This window comes from Ranitomeya variabilis, chromosome 1 (genome assembly GCF_051348905.1).
Source record: "Ranitomeya variabilis isolate aRanVar5 chromosome 1, aRanVar5.hap1, whole genome shotgun sequence".
Lineage (NCBI taxonomy): Eukaryota > Metazoa > Chordata > Amphibia > Anura > Dendrobatidae > Ranitomeya > Ranitomeya variabilis.
The window spans coordinates 400,993,368-401,010,996 of record NC_135232.1 but is presented as its reverse complement, the minus strand read 5'-3'; the positions used below and the strand labels follow the sequence as shown (position 1 = coordinate 401,010,996).

Below are 17,629 nucleotides of genomic sequence, written 5' to 3'. Positions count from 1 at the left end.
GTACAGTCTCAACTCCTCTTTGATTTTAGAGAGTGTAGCAGGATCAGTAAGTAAGGATTCGTTCAGTCTCCATTTGAATAATTTAGAAGTGGTGACATTGAATTTAAATGTTGATAGGACAACATCATGGTCAGACCATGATGATGGAATATGACGGGAGAATAGGACAGATGGGATCGTTCTTGCAGTAGTTAGGTGTAGGTCTATTCGAGAATAGGACTGGTGTGCAGGTGAGAAGTATGTGTAACCCTTTATAGGACCATTTAGTTCCCTCCATACATCGACCAGGCAGTTGTCTTTCATTAGGTGTTGGATTTTCTTTTTTGTCAGCTTTTGTTAAATCCGATCGCTTCTGAGCGCTGCTATCTAATTTAGGATTAATGATAAAGTTGAAGTCGCCGCACCAGATAAGGTGGTCATACGTAAGAGTGGTTAATTTTGATATAATTAGCTGAAAGACCGATCTCTGGGAAGTTGCGGGCAAATAGCTATTAACAATGCAAATTGTCAGGTTTCGTGATGTTCCAAGAGTAATGAGGAATCTGCCCTCTGAGTCCGAATGTGTGCTAATGAGCTGAAATGGGAAGTTATTCCTAATGAAAGTCGCGACACCTCTCGTTTTTTTATCCCAGTTTGACATATAGTGTTGCGAATACTTGGCATCGAAGTACTTAGGGTGGGAGGAGGTGGAAAAATGGGTTTCCTGGAGACAAATAATGTCCGGTGCGTGTTTTGAGTAGTCAAGGAAGGCTTTCTTACGTTTAATGGGCGAGTTGAATCCTCGGACATTATGAGAAATAACATTACACATTTTTCAGTGAATATTTACCGCTGAAGAATGAGGAGGCTCGAGCGGGAACCAGAACCGCGTTTCCGATTAGCAGGTGTTGAATTAATTGATAAGTGCAGTGATGATCTCTGTGGGGAAACAATAGGAAGGAAACAGACTGGGGGAAGACAAAGACAAACATAACAGTTAATAATAACAAACGGATATCATATCCGGAAAATATGGCGATCTGGTTTACCATATTAAGTGGGGTACCAGGTGTTGCCAAGTTTAGGCAGCATGTTATATACCCGACATTTAGGCCCTTGATAGAGAGATTGATATAAAGGGGAGAGACTGGTACATCTTTTTAATATCATGAGTGATTGAATGTACTTTGCCTCTTGGTGTAAAAGAACCACACACGTCTCCTGTCAGAGTCTCACATACCAGTCTTTGCTGCGATCAACATCATTTTCTGACTGACACAAATCTTACTGCCCCATAACAGTTAGCCCTTCCCCATAACATGTGACTTTCCGAGAAGCAGTCATTGGTTGACTGCACTGTCAATACTCCTTCCCATAAAACTCACTAAACCCTTTACTGATGTTGTCCCTGTAAGAAAATTCACAATTAAGTAAGACAAGCAAAGAAATGGGAATAACATAGGAAAAACCACATACATTGAAAATGCAGAAATAACATAATAACAAAAATACTTCTATCTCAGAAACTTTATGTGATAGAGCAAAACTAAGCATATTTTTGGAATCAGCACATCAAACTCCATTAAACAGACATATTAGCTTTGCTGATGTTGTTTTTTTTCTATTACACTGGTCAACATAAAAAAAACAACACATATTTGGTATCGTCGTGTTCAGAATCGCCCGATCTATCACTATATAAAAATAATTAATCCGATCAGTAAATGATGTAATGAGAAAAAAATCAAAACGCTAGAATTACGTTTCTTTGGTCGCCACAGCATTGCACTAGTATCTACACCAAAATGGTATAAAAACGTCAGCTCGGCATGTAAAAAATATGACTTCACCCAGCCTCAGATCACAAAAAATGTAGACGCAACGAGACACGGAAAATGTTGATTTTTTTTTACAAGCTTGTAATGACCTGGAGAATCATAATGACGGGTCAATTTTAGCATTTAGTGAACGTGGTAAAAAACATTAAAAAAAAACAAAAAACAGTTGTGGAATTGCACTTTTTTTGCAATTTAAATGTACTTTGAATTTTTTTCCCCTTTTTCAGTACACTATATGGCAAAAACAATGGTGCTGTTCAACTTGTTCCACAAAAAGCAAGCCCTTACATGGCATATTGGTGGAAAAATAAAAAAAGTTACGGCTCTAGGAAGAAGGGGAGCAAAAAATGGAAACTCGAAAAACGCAAAAACCCAAGGTGGTGAAGGGGTTAATATTTGCTTTCATGTTCTGTGTTTCTATTTTTGTGAGTATCTTGCGAATGCTTTTTTACTCTCTTTTTTGGTGAATTCTTTGATAACTGTAGGTCATATAGGGCTGCAACCCAGTGTAAAACCTTTCAATGTGCCTGAGTCACCTAAGTGGCAAATTTAGTTTAGATTGGTCCTGTCATTTGCCAATAAATGTATTTATGCTTTTGTGTTACTTTGTTGGCAAATATGTTGGTAACAGTAAGTCCTAGAGAGCTGAAACCCTAAAACAACCCAAATGCCTGATTCACCTATGTGGTGAATTTGGGTCAGATTGGTCTAGTCGCTTGGCTGTAAGTTACCATAATATTTGCTTTTGTATTCCTTCCATTTGCACATATCTTGAGAATGGTTGATCCTAGAGAGCTGAAAGTTAGCTAGTTTCACCCGAACTGCTGAAAACATGTTCGAATAATGCATTGATTAGAAATTTATACTAAACACTATAAAAAGTAACTAGAGCTGCACACAATTAAAAAATAAAATACTTATCTCTTCCCTGATGCAAGAAGCATTCGGAGTATTGACAACGCCAGCTGCTAGATGAGTGTTAAGGGTGCTCAAATGCAGCCGAGTGCTTGCATAAGAGTAACGTTAACAACACCTTTATATATTTCTCAGATCAATCTAAGAAATACGACATGATAAATTGAAACAAAAACCTAAAAAAGGCAAAAGGCTAAGCAAACCATGGAAGACAAAAAAAACCATGGCAGGTGGGCCTTTTATAGGGTCAGGAGGCAGTAGCTCGTTATGGTTTAATTTATTTAATTAAAGATTCCATCTGTCTTAGGCCGGAGTCACACTACAGCGAGATACGGCCGAGTCTCGCAGGTTAAAACCAAGCTCTGGCACCGGCACTCCGGAGCGGAGCGTGTGGCTCCATGTATTGCTATATGCGGCCGCACGCTCCGCTCTGGAGTGCCGGTGCCAGAGCTTGGTTTTATCCTGCGAGACTCGGCCGTATCTCGCTGTGTGTGATCCCGGCCTTACTGAGTCATAGGAGTGGAATTACCTCGTACTTGAGCTGCTGGTCAGGGCATAAGGGACTCCTCTACCTAGTTGATATATCTGGGCAATTTTTTTGTTTAGTGCTGTCACTTGCCTGGGACAATACATTGTTTAGTGGTATTATACTTCAGAATTACCTTCACATAATTACACATAGTTTCTTTGTTAAAAAAAAAGAAAGCTCTCGAAAAAAAAAACAATTAAAAAACATCCAGTAGAAAAAGAAACAAGTAATTACTTGTTCTGTGCAGTTCCTAGAAAAAAAACGCCGAACGGATTAGCATTTTTTTTCTTCTTTTCTTCCCAAAACGCAATCCAAGTTAAATATAAGTCCTACAAAGTAATAAAGTAATATATGGTGAAGAACAAAAACAACAAAAAAAAAGGCTGTATCTTTCTTCTCACTTTCAACCTCACAAAAATAAAAAGTTATTCCAAAATTTCACATTCTTGTTTGTAACGGATGCCGAATGAATGGTATCTGATCTGTGTGCTGTCCATTCACTTTACGGACATAAAAATGTGCAAGTTTGGGCTGCAAATTGGACCAAAATTAGACATGTCTCTGTGTCTAATATGGTTACGTTAATGGCGGAATATGGATGTCGTGGCTCTTTGGAATACGAGTCTTTAAATCTCAAATTAAGGGTTTGCTGCATTTTGTGTCCTGTTGAATCCTCTTCTGAAGGTGAATTTGATGAAAGGAGCAGCTTTTAACAGGATGAGAAAACGTGGTGTTAATAGCCCCAAATAATGTTAAAGTTACTAATACTTTTTTTCATTTTTTTCTTTTGCTCAGGACTGAAATGATTACCGAAGACAGAAATCTGTAACTGCATAACATGACTATATGCAAAAGTAAAAAAAAAAACTGTGTTCATTAATTAATAGAAATATTTATTGTCTGCATGATGTCACATTTGTATCTTTTTTATTAATTGAAATGTTTTATATATCGCAATCAATGCTGAATTATAATAAAAAAATATTCAAACCGTTTTTGGCCCTGATGTGTTCATTAAATGGGTTTGTCTGGGCTGAAATATAAAGTCCCCGATCACTGTATGACTGCAGACTGTCGAGCTATGATAGTGAGCGATATGAGTACTTTCAGGATTTCCCTGTGTTCCCCGCTGCGGGAGGTGTCATGAATCCCCAATGGCTAGGGATAGCACAGGATAAGCAAAGTAATAATAAATATCGGACGAGCTCTAGGGTGATGGAACCTGGGCTGACCGCTGCCCTACGCCTGACAAACGCAACTAGAGATAGCCAGGGAGCGTGCCTACGTTGGTTCTAGACGCCACGCACCAGCCTAAGAGCTAACTAGTACTGCAGAGAAAACAAAGACCTCACTTGCCTCCAGAGGAATTAACCCCAAAGGTATAGATGCCCCCCACATGTATTGACTGTGAAATGAGAGGAAGGCACACACATAGAGATGATGTATATAGCTTTAGCAAATAGAGGCCCGCTGAAAACTAGAAAGCAGAATGACACAAAAGGGGACTGAGCGGTCAGCAAAAAACCCTAATCAAAAAAACCATCCTGAGATTACAAGAACCCATGTGCCAACTCATGGCACATGGGGAGAACCTCAGTCCACTAGAGCAACCAGCTAACAAAGAGACATTCTAAGCAAGCTGGACAAAAAACCAAACAACTGAAAATCAGCACTTAGCTTATCCTGAAAGATCTGGGAGCAGGTAGGCAGGAACCAAACAGAGCACATCTGAACACATTGATAGCCGGCAAGGGAAATGACAGAAAGGCCAGGTAAAATAGGAAACACCCAGCCTCTGATGGACAGATGGAAACCAAAGGCCGCAACCCACCAAAGTCACCCAGTACCAGCAGTAACCACCAGAGGGAGCCCGCAAACAGAATCCACAACAGGGAGGGCAGTGGCGTGACTGCATGTGTGCAATTTGCATACTTAAAGTCTCATAATCAGATGTGGTGGTAGGCCAAGGGATCTTAGTGCAGATGATGAAAGACACATCATGCTTGCTTCTCTTCGAACTCAGAAGATGTCTACGATGCCATCAGATCAGAACTGGCAGCAACCAGTGGGACCCAGCTACACCCATCTTATTTTCAAAGAGATCTGGCCAGAAGTTATCTTTATGGAAGAACCATGGCCAAAAGCCGTTTGACATGGAAACAAGACTAGGCAACTGAACTATGCATGAAACATGCAGAAAAATGGCACCAGGTGTTCTGGACTGAGGAGTTGAAATGTGAAATATATAGCTGTAACAGAAGGCAGTTTATTCACGAAGGCCTAGAGAACAGTGCAATAATGAGCAGGCAACAGTGAGGCGTGGTCAAGGTTCCTTGTAAATTGTGGCTGAATTTCAGTAAATATAGTTCAGGATTTAGTCAAGATTAACGGTGTCTTCACTGGTCCATGATGTTCGGAGCAAGTTCTCAGAATACGTTTTCTGTCCTGTTGATTGGTGGGGTCCTGTAGGTGTAATTGTGTTTAAACAACTATCAAGTTCTACGGCTAGTCTCATCCATAAAATGAAAGAGACTAGTGCATGCTGTGGTGGGAGGGTTTGGGAGGGGAGAGGTTCGCGCTGACACTCAGTAAACTTGAAAGAAAAAAAAAATGCTCATCTACAACACAAAGGGGAATTATTACAGAAAATGTGCATGTTTTACACACGTTTGAAAGATGCAGACTTTTTCCTGTACCATTGCTTGAAGAAAGAGTCTTCTACAAAGTAGCAGTAGTTTTGGAAGTTGATTTTGAGTCCATCTACAACCTAAAAAGGTCCAACTAGCTCATCTTTAAATGGAACCTGTCACCAGGTTTGGCCTATATAAGATACGGCCACCCCCTTTTCATTGCTTATCTACAGCATTCTATAATGCTGTAGATAAGCCCCCGATCCGACCTGAAAGATATGAAAAATACGTTTTATTATTCTCACCCGGGGGGGCGGTCCGGTCCGATGGGTGTCGCAGGTCCGGCGCCTCCCTTCTTCTTGCGATGTCGCCCTCCTGCTTCTTCATCGCTCCCCACCATCGTGCTCCTGCGCAGGCGTACTTATCTGCCCTGTTGAGGGCAGAGTAAAGAAATGCAGTGCGCAGGCGCCGGGAAAGGTCAGAGAGGCCCAGCGCCTGCACACTGCAGTACTTTGCTCTGCCCTCAACAGGGCAGATAAGTACGACTGCGCATTAGCGTGGTGCTGGGGAGCCATGCCGCATCCTATATTGGGCAAAACAGCTGACAGGTTTGCTTTAATCATAGCCCATAGCAGTAACCCACCTCCGCCTTGCTGCCATGGGAGTGTAAGTGGAGGTTTGTGCCCATTGTTGATGCAGCAACAGGCTCATCCATCTGGTCCATCAAGAGATGCTCTCATCTCTTCAGTCCATAAAACCGTTGAAAAATCTGTGTTCAGATATTTCTTGGCTCAGTCTTGTTGTTTCACCTTCTGTGTCTGGTTCAATGGTGGTTGGGTTTCAGCCTTCCTTACCTTTGCCATGTCTCTGGGCACTAAACACCTCGTACTTCTGGGCTCTCCAGAGAGGTTGCAGTTCTGCAATATGACAGCTCTGGAGGATAATGGGTTCCTGGTCACTTCACATTTGATTCTTCTCAAAAATCTTTTGCAGACAATGTGTATTTTTTCTCAACATGTTTTTTTGAGACCCTGCAGACTATTTGCTGCAAAACTTTTGATAATTCTATGATCATGCACCAATATCTTAGCAATTCCAAGAGTGCTGCATCCCTCTGTAAGACTTTTAATAATCTTTTCAGAGTCAATTAAATCCCTTTTTGGCCGAGTCGCATGAGTGTAATGCAAGTGTCATGCGAGCACAATCCGTTTTTTCACACCTAGCATCCGATTTACATCCGACTGCAATGCGATTTTAACACGAGCTCTTACACAGAGCAATTCTCTAAGTCATTTACACATAATTTTCAAAGGAAATATTCTTCAAAACATAAACACATATATATTGGCTTGTTTTTTGCAAGACGAGTTTTACTTTTTAACAACTCCATTGATTTTACCTTCCTGGAAAACAGGAAAAAAATTCCAAGTGCAGTGAAATTGCAAAAAAATGCAATTCTACAATTGTTTTTTTTTTTTTTTTTTTTTACCATGTTCACTAAATGCTAAAACTGACCCTCCATTATGATTCTCCAGGTGATGATGAGTTTGCAGATACCAAACATGTATAGGTTCTTTATTATTTAAGTGATGAAAAAAAATCCTAAGTTTGTAAAAAAAGGGTGCCATTTTCCGAGACCTGTAGTGGCTCCATTTTTCTGGGAATGGTTGAGGGTTTATTTTTTGCGTGCTGAGCTGACGGTTTTATTGATACCTTTTTGAGGTAGATACAATGTTTTGATTGCCTGTTATTGCAATATTCAACAAAAAAAACGTAATTCTGTTTTTTTAATTTTTTTTTTCTCGTTACGTTGTTTATCGATTGGATTAATTCTTTTTATATTTTGATAGATTGGGCATTTCTAAACTCAGCTACAACAAATATGCATATTTTTGATTTTTTTATTGTTTTCTTTTGAATGGGGCAAAAGGGGGGTGATTTGAACTTTTACATTTTTAAAATATTTTTTTAAAACATTTTTTTTTACTTTTTACTTGCTTCAATAGTCTCCTTAGGAGACTTGAAGCTGGGATCTTCTGATCACTTGTTCTACACATAGCAGGTCCTGAGCCCTGCTATGTGTAGCAGAAATGATCATCTGCTATGAACGCCGACCATGGGGCGGCGCTCATAGCAGATTTGCAATGACCTCCTACAGACCACCGGCTATCATGCCAACCCATCGGTGCCTTGTGACAAGGGCATCAATGGCCGTGGTTTGTGATGCACTTCCGGCACGCTCATGTTAAATGCCACTGTCAGATTGACAGCAACATTTAACATGTTAACAGCCGCGGGTGGATCTCGCTTCCTCCCATTGCTCTTAGGGGCATATATGAAGCCCGCGTAAGAGGGAGGTGACTTATGACATATAGGTGTAGCAAAAAGCCATGAGACCTCTGGAGAACTAGTGCAGAATGTGCCATTAATAAGGAGAGACTGCCATCTGCTGGCCAGTCGAAATCAAGCAGATACAAAGTGTGATAGAAGATTTGCAGGGGGAATGACCTTGTGTGCTGGACCGGATCAGGTGACCCTCAGGAATGACTTCCCTGATGTAAAAGCCTGGCACGCCCAACCATGAGAAGATTTGGCGCCAGGGAAGAGAGCAGGGCAGTCTGCTCCATCTACTGTAGGTGCCAGTCACCATATGGCAAGGTCCGGATTCCACAGAAAACATTCCCGAGTACGGCTTACACTGGTTAGAGCTGGAATCTGTGCCCTGCGCTGGTCAGGCCTCCAAGGCCTGACTACGCCTGTCAAGAGCTAAGGCCCAGTCCTCTCTGCCCCAAGCTTGAGAGACTTCCGTCTATGGTCAAGTCGAGAAGAATTATGCGGAGACTGCGACTGGAGAGGCACGCCTGGGATAAAGGAGGAACAGTGCGAGTGAGCTGGGCCGTCACTTCCAGCTATCACCTACGGTACCGGGGCGGCGGGGTCGGCTGGGACTAGGATTACAGGTTGGGAGGGGGCCAGTTGGTGAGTGTGAGGCTCAACGGGTTTTAATAAACAACGTCAGGAAGAGACTTGCGGCCTAGCGGGAATGGGAAAACCCATTGACCCCCGCTAGGGCTAGAGCTGCGAGTGAGAACTCACGTGGTGAGTGGTGACTCCAAAGACTGGGCACGCCATCATTGTGAAAAGGACACTAACGTTAAGTAGTGAAAGACTTTCTTGCTTATTTTAAACCTGTTGTTATTCCCTCTACTGTTAAATTGCATAGCTACTAACACTAATTGTTTAAAAGTTACTGTTGTATATAAATAGCATTATAGCAACCCCTGACTGTTTCCACCTCATGAAAATTGCAATCTGCCGTTGTAGTGAGCAGTACGTTTCATTCACCAGTACGTTATGCCCAACCCGTGCTTCTGGAGACATGCACCCATAAGCCATCTGTTCAGAAATGCCAAACATGGACACAATATGTGGTTTAGGTACACTGTGGGGCTCAGAAGGGAGGGGGCATTTCGATTTGGGAGCGCAGAATTTGCTGAATTTGTTTTGGAGGGTGAGGAGCCATTTCGCTTTTCCAGAACCTTTGTACTACCAGTAACGTGGAAGCCCCCTATATTTCCACTAACAGATGATAGACCTGAGTGGAGACTTACTTTTTTTGTGGATTAAGTTGAAGCTTTTATTGCGAACATTTTACATAATGTTTGGGATCACATTTATCCAGCGCTCTACGCTGACCCCTTACTTTGGGGTTTCCATCTAAATCTCTGAGTGAGATGATTTAGATGAAACCACCATTCACTACAATGAGGCAGCAGAGTTACTCCGGACTCTGTTCAGTGTTGACCTTCTTTTCTGAAGTGCACAAAACTGTGGCCGACGGCACTTTTATGCAATCCTAAAAAGATGGACACCGTCGGTTCACAGGTCAGATGCACCCACAGCGACTCACTATAGTGAAGACCTGAGACAGGGACAAGGGGGCATCCTCTATGTCTGGAGGAAAGAAGGTTTAAGCATAATAACAGATTTTTTACTGTAAGAGCAGCGAAACTATGGAACTCTCTGCTGTATGATGTTGTAATGAGTGATTCATTGCTAAAATTTAAGAGGGGACGGGATGCCTTTCTTGAAAAGTATAATGTTACAGGTTATATATACTAGATTCCTTGATAGCGTGTTGATCCAGGGAACTAGTCTGGGGTTAATTTACCTGATCCTCAGATTGGAAGCTGGGCCATGCCCATTGCCTTTAAATAGTTCTCCTGATCATTGGGCGTCGCCGATTATAGCTTCTGTCTTGTGCTTTGTTATCTCGGTCTGGAGTGGAGAGCTGGATGTTGGAGTTTCGTTGCTGGTGGTGTATTTTCCTTAGTCTTATTTACTCCTTCCTATATTTGTATTTATTTTGCCCTGCACATTTATAGTGTATTCCTGAGTGACTGCGGCGTGGTGTATATTTTCCTTTATCCTTGTCTGTGCTAACTGTGGGTATTGGTGTATTACCTCTTCACTGGGTGGTGGGCGGAGGTTTCAGCCTAGGGTTGAAACAGGAGACAGGGTGAGGTTCGAGGCCTGGACATGCACACCATCAGTGTAAACTCCAGGTAGAGGGTCAGTCAGGATTTCCCTAGTCTGAGGGAAATTGCAGGGGCCCAGGTTATTAGCTCTCGCTCACCTATTCTCCCCATGACAGTTAGGCTATGGGTTGAACTTGAAGGACTTAAAGCAGGGCCAGACTGGGACTAAAATCCAGCCCTGGCATTTGAAGTTACACAGGCCCACTTGTCACATGGTGACTGTATAATATCTTTGTATACTTGTAGGCAGGGCCGGTTTTAGGCAAAGTGGGGCCCTAAATGCTAACTTATTGCCCTATCCGCCATAGTCTTCCATGTAGTATAATTCACTTCCCATAGTATAATGCACTCCACAGTTCTTCATATAGTATAACGTATTCCCCATAGTCCTCAATACAGTATAATGCAGCCCACATATAGTATAATGCAGTCACCCCAGAGTATAATGCAGCCACCCCAGAGTATAATGCAGCCACCCCATAGAATATAATGCAGCCCCCCTCATAGTTTAATGCAGCCCCCTCATAGAGTATGATGCATTCACCCCTCAAAGAATATAAATATAATACAGCCCCCTGTTGTGAATTAGACTTTTTGGCTCCCTCTTGTGGTCACTAGTGGTATGACTCTGGGATTGTCTTTTTTCTGTTTGGCACTCACCTGGGTCGTTAGTCCAGGGGTGTCGCTATATTAACTTCCTGGATCCTTAGTCCAGTGCCTGGCATCGTTGTAATCAGATCCTTCTGTTGCTCCTGTCTGCTGGTCCTGGCTCTTGCAAAATTAAGCTAAGTCTTGCTTCTTTGTTTTTTGAGTTACTTGCTTTGCTACTATTTTTGTCCAGCTTGTACTAAATGTGATTTCTGACCTTGCTGGAAGCTCTAGGGGGCTGGTGTTCTCCCCCCGGCCGTTAGACGGTTCGGGGGTTCTTGAATATCCAGCGTGGATATTTTAATAGGGTTTTTGCTGACCATATAAGTCATCTTACTATATTCTGCTATTAGCTAGTGGGCCTCTCTTTGCTAAATACCTAGCTCATTCTTATGTTTGTCTTTTCCTCTTACCTCACCGTTATTATTCGTTGGGGGCTTGTATCCAACTTTTGGAGTCTTTTCTCTGGAGGCAAGAAAGGTCTTTCTTTTCCCTTCTAGGGTTAGTTAGTTCTCCGGCTGGCGCGAGACGTCTAGAACCAACGTAGGCACGTTCCCCGGCTACTTCTATTTGTGGTGCTAGGATTAGATATATATGGTCAGCCCAGTTACCACTGCCCTATGAGCTGGTTTTTTGTGTTTGCAGACTTGGTATTGATTCCTGAGACCCTCTGCCATTGGGGTCATAACAGCCCCCATAGAATATAATATAGCCCTGAAAAGAATATAATAGCCCATCTCCCAACAGAATATAATGCAGCCCCATCAAAGAGTATGATGCAATCATCCCTCATAAAATCTAATACAGCCCCCCATAGAATATAATACAGCCCACCTCCCCATAATATATAATGTAGCCCCCATAGAATATAATGGAGCCCCCCATAGTATATAACACAGCCTCCCCCATAGAATATAATATACCCCCATAGTATATAACACAGCCTCCCCCATAGAATATAATATACCCCCACATTAGTATATAACACAGCCACATAGTATATAACACAGCCACATAGTATATAACACGGCTTCCCCCATAGAATATAATATACCCCCATAGTATATAGCAAAGCCCGCATAGTATATAGCACAACCCGCATAGTATATAGCAAAGCCCGCATAGTATATAGCACAACCCGCATAGTATATAGTACAACCCCCATAGTATATAGCACAACCCGCATAGCATATAGCACAACCCGCATAGCAGATAACACAGCCCACGTAGTAGTATACAGCACAGCCCACACAGTAGTATACAGCACAGCCCACACAGTAGTATATAGCACAGCCCACATAGTAGTGTACAGCACAGCCTACATAGTAGTGTATAGCACAGCCCACATAGTAGTATATAGCACAGCCCACATAGTAGTATACAGCACAGCCCACATTGTAGTATACAGCGCATCCCACATAGTAGTATATAGCACATCCACATAGTAGTATATAGCACAGCCCACATAGTAGTATATAGCACTGCCCACACAGTAGTATATAGCACAGCCCACATAGTAGTATACAGCACAGCCCACACTGTAGTATATAGCACAGCCCACATAGTAGTATACAGCACAGCCTGCATCTCTCCTCCACCCCGAGAATGGCACCGCAGTCCAGTAAAAAAAACAAAAAACACACTCCTCACCACTCTTCGTGCCCGCGTTGCTCCCTGCGCCTGTCTCGGCGGCTGCCACTGCACTGCCTGGGACACAGTGAGTGCGCGCGCACCCACAGTGTCAGAGGTAGAGCGGGGAATGATGGGAGAGGGAGCGACAGCAGACGCTCTCTCCTCCATCATTGCATTCAACTGTACCGGCGTCATAGACGCCGGTATAGTTGAATGCGGCGGCGCTGCTGGGTGGGGGGTGGTCAGGGAGGTGAGTCGGGGCGCACCGGCCCTTCTGGCATTTGCCAGAACTGCCCGATGGCCAGTCCGGCCCTGACTTAAAGTCTTCCTTCAACCTTAATAACTATGTTACTATGAATCTTCTGCGAGAGGTTCCGTCTGAATCACGTATTTCAGAGATTTACATGGAAACCCCGAAGCAAGCGTTCAGCACAGAGCACAGGATAAATGTGCGTCGAGCCTTACTGCGATCTTTGGGAGGCAAAATGAAAAAATCAACAGCACGTGAAGAATTGGTTTTACTTATTTTTATGCCGTTCCTCATGCTGTATAAGTGATTAGGTCAGTGCGATTACAGCAATACCAAATTTATATTGGGTTTTTATGTTTGGCAGCTGTCACACACTAAAAGATGCTTTTTATTGCAAAAAATATTTTTTGCATCACCATATTTTGAGAGCTATAATTTTTTCATATTTTGGCCCACAGAGTCATGTAAGGGCTTGTTTTTTTCTGGGACGAGTTGAGGTTTTTATTGATATCATTGTCAGGTACATGACATTTCCGATTTTGGGTTTATGCCGTTCCGTGTATGGTAAAATTGATAAGGCAGTTTTATTCTTCAGGTCAGTACGATTTCAGCAGTACTTCATTTATATAATTTTTTTTATATTTTGGTGCTTTCACGCAATAAAAACTGTTTTATAGAAAAAATAATTATTTTTGCATCACTTGATTCTGAGAGCTATAACTTTTTTCTTTTTCCGCTGATGGAGGTGTATGGCAGCTTGTTTTCACAGGGACAGGGACAGGATGATTGTTTCAGTGGTACCATGTTTATTTATAGCCGTCTTTTTGATCGCGTTTTATTCCACTTTTTGTTTGGCTGTATGATGATAAAGCATTGTTTTTGCCTTGTTTTTTATTTTTTTTTTATCGTGTTCACTACAGGGGTAACTAGTGGGACAGTTTTATACACTGTGTTCCAAATTATTATGCACAAAGAGTTTAGGAGTGATAAGGTTAGAGTTTTTTTGTTTGTCATTTAAACTCATTGATGGGGATGTGTGTCAGGGCTCTTTATATCACTGAAAGCAATTGCAGATACCTGTGCAAATTAGTTTGGCAGGTGTGTCCAAATAAAGGCAAGACTATTTAAGAAGGCTGTTCCACATTATTAAGCAGCCTACATTTTTGCCAAAATGGGAAAGAAAAAGGATGTGTCGGCTGCTGAGAAGCAACAAATTGTGGAGTATTTAGGTCAAGGCATGACTACAATCAACATTGCCAAGACACTTCATCGTGATCATCGCACAATCAAGAAGTAAGTAGCTGATTCCCAGCACACACGTGTGCGTGCTGATAAGGAAAAATTGAGGACTCTTTCCAACAGGCAATTGCGTAAGGCTAAAAGAGCAGCTGCAAAAATGCCTTGTCATAGCAGCAGACAAGTTTTTGAAGCTGCTGGTGCCTCCAACGTCCCCAGAACAACAAGATGCAGGGTCCTTCAGAGGTTTGCAGCTGTGCGTAAGCCATCCTGTCGACCACCTCTATCCACTGCACACAAGCAGAAATGGCTCCAGTGGGCCAAACGATACATGAAGACTGACTTCCAAACTGTTTTGTTCACCGATGAGTGCCATGCAACGCTCGATGGTCCAGATGGATGGAGTGGAGGATGGCTGGTTGATGGACACCCCATGAAAACACGGCTAAGGCGCCAACAAGGAGGAGGTGGAGTAATATTTTGGGCTGGAATCATGTGGAGAGAGATTGTCGGCCACTTTATGATCCCTGAAGGGGTAAAGATGAACTCCATAATCTATGTGGAGTTTCTAAAACAACACTTCCTGCCATGGTTCAAGAGGAAGAACCGTGCTTTCCGCAGCAAGATCATTTTCATGCATGATAATGTACCGTCTCATGCTGCAAAAAACACATCTGCATCTCTGGCTGCTATGGGCATAAAAGAGGACAAACTTATGGTGTGGCCACCATCTTCCCCTGATCTCAACCCCATTGAGAACCTCTGGAGCATCATCAAAAGGAGTGTCTGATGGTGGGAGGCAGTTCACATCTAAGCAACAGGGAGGGTATTCTGTCCACATGCAAAACAGTTGAAGCAGAAACCATCCAAAAACTGACAAATTCAATGGACGAGAGAGTTCAGAAGCTTCTTTCGAACAAGGGGTCCTATGTGCAAATGTAACATCACCTAGAATAAAGTTTTCACTTGAAAACTGTTTGATTTCATTTTGTAATAAGCTAATAATGCTTACAACTTCACAATTGACCATTTTTTTGTTCAAATTAAAAAAAAAGGTTGAAAACTCTGCTGTGCATAATAATTTGGAACATGCATTTTGAGTGTTTATTTTTTTTAAAAAGATACTGTTTTCATAGGCAGTTTGTTCCAAAACATTGCAATTATACTAGAATAGTAGATGACTGGAAAATAACAATGACTGCAATTCAGCTAGGTAATTTAGAGAAAATATGAGGAAATATTATTTGCATAATAATTTGGAACACAGTGTAGATCGGGTTGTTGTTAATGTGGTGATACCAAATATGTGTACTTTTATTGTTTATATATTTTTTCATACAAATATTTATAGATACAATATCTTTTGATTTTTTTATTATTATTTATTTTTACAATTACAATGTACAATATATATTTTTACAATTAATCAAAAAAAAATTTTTTTTCAACTTTGTCCCACCATGGGACTATCATTTTTTGCAAGCTCATCGCTTGTAAAGCAAGGGGATGCAGCAGCATCCCTATGCTGTGAAAACTGTAAGCTCTGCATTGACAAGGAAAGTTGCTGATCATGCACTGCGCACGATCAGCAATTTTTCTAGGTCTGGTGACCCGGATGTCGTCATGACGACAGCGGGTCACAATGGTAACGATTGGGACCCCACGTCAAGCAGCGGGGTCTCCGATCCAAAGGCAGAGGGGCTATCATCCCTCTGCCGGCTCTCGGAATGCTGCGATCACATTCAATCACAGCATTTAGGGGGTTAAAGTGCCGTGAGTGGTGCGGGACCGCTCCTAAAACTTCAGAATCAGCTGACACCCGGCAGCGATCTCCCACACACAGCCCGTGTGCACATACGATTGCCATGCAGTAATAATACAAATAGGCACAGGGACCTATTATTATGACACATTTCAGAAAGGGGTTAAAGCTGACACATTTCCTTTGTATTTGATACAAAAAAAAATTTCATCTTTTACATTTTGAAAATTACAAAAAGGAAAATGGGCTGATGCAAAAGTTTGGGCACCCTGCAAAGGTTAGTATCTAGTAGCAACCCCTTTTGTAATATGACAGCTTGTAAATGCTTTTTGTAGCCAGCCGAGATTCTTTCAATTCTTATTTGAGGGATTTTCATCCATTCTTCGGTGGAAAATTCTTCCAGTTCTTTGAGACTCCTGGGTCGTCTTGAATGCACTGCTATTTCGAGGTCTAGCCACAGATTTTCAATGATGTTCAGATCAGTAGACTGTAAAGGCCATTGAAAACCTTCAGCTTGCACTTTTTGAGGTAGTCTATTGTGAACGTTGACATGTGTTTCTCGAAAATCTGCTGTCTCGGAGAAAGCCTTGACTCTGCCCTGTCCCTCAAACTGGACATCCAAGCTCTCGCCACCTACTGTCGCCTCCAGCTCAAAAATATTTCTAGAATCCGTCCTTTCCTCAACCCTCACTCTACTAAAATGCTTGTGCATGCCCTTATCATCTCCCGCCTTGGCTACTGCAACATCCTCCTCTGTGGACTAACTGCTAACACTCTTGCACCTCTGCAGTCCATCCTTAACTCTGCTGCCCAACTAATTCATCTCTCTTCTCGCTACTCCTCCGCTTCCCCCTTTGCAAACCCCTGCATTGGCTGCCAATTCCCCAGTGTATCCAGTTCAAACTACTAACACTGACCTACAACGCCATGCATAACCTTTCTCCTCCGTACATCTCCAAAATAATCTCCCAATATTTTCCCTCACATAATTTCCGATCTTCCCAAGACCTCCTTCTCTCCTCCACATTTATTCGTTCCTCGTTCAATCGCCTCCAAGACTTTTCCCGAATATCCCCCATCCTCTGGAATTATGTGCCCCAACAAGTCCAATTATCCATGACATTTAGATCCTTCAGACGGAACCTGAAAACCCATATCTTCAAGAAAGATTACAACCTGCAATGACTACGCTGCCACCTCAAGACCACTGAAGCTACTGCAACCCTCAAACCAACTGTCTCCTTCCCTATCATTCTGTAGAATATTAGCCTGCAAGGGCAGGGTCCTGTTCCCTCTGTACCAGTCTGCCATTGTTAGTTTGTTTACTACAAGTGATATCTGTATTTTCTATGCAACCCCTTCTCATGTACAGCACTATGGAATCAATGGTGCTATATAAATAAATAATAATAATTTCTTAATTACATTTCGAACTGAGGAAAGGGCAACTTGAAAAGGCTTTGTTATCTTCTTATAGCCTTCTCCTACTTTGTTGACCTCCAGCATTTTCAGAGTGCTAGTCAGCTGCTTAGAAGAACCGTGGCTGCTGTTTTATGGCACAAGGTTAGTGGTCTTTCCTAATGATGATAATGAACAAGCCATAACCCTAACAGGTTAATTAAGGTCTGAAACATAGGTCAAAGTTATCTGAACACACAAATCTCTGAGGGCG

At 42.2% G+C, this 17,629-nt stretch overlaps 1 protein-coding gene across 6 annotated transcripts in view; it reads left to right on the top strand.

The window, feature by feature from the left end:
• SPATA6L (spermatogenesis associated 6 like) overlaps window positions 1-4,256 on the top strand; it is a 94,425-nt gene extending 90,169 nt beyond the window's left edge. For 4 of the 6 annotated variants that reach the window (XM_077249146.1, XM_077249142.1, XM_077249141.1 and 1 more), the window contains exon 14: window positions 4,057-4,248. The gene's annotated coding sequence lies outside the window, so the exon portion shown is untranslated. Of the gene's footprint in view, window positions 1-4,056 lie in introns of all 6 variants that reach the window. The other 2 variants (XM_077249148.1, XM_077249147.1) reach the window with 2 other exon arrangements.
• Window positions 4,257-17,629: the final 13,373 nt, after the last annotated feature.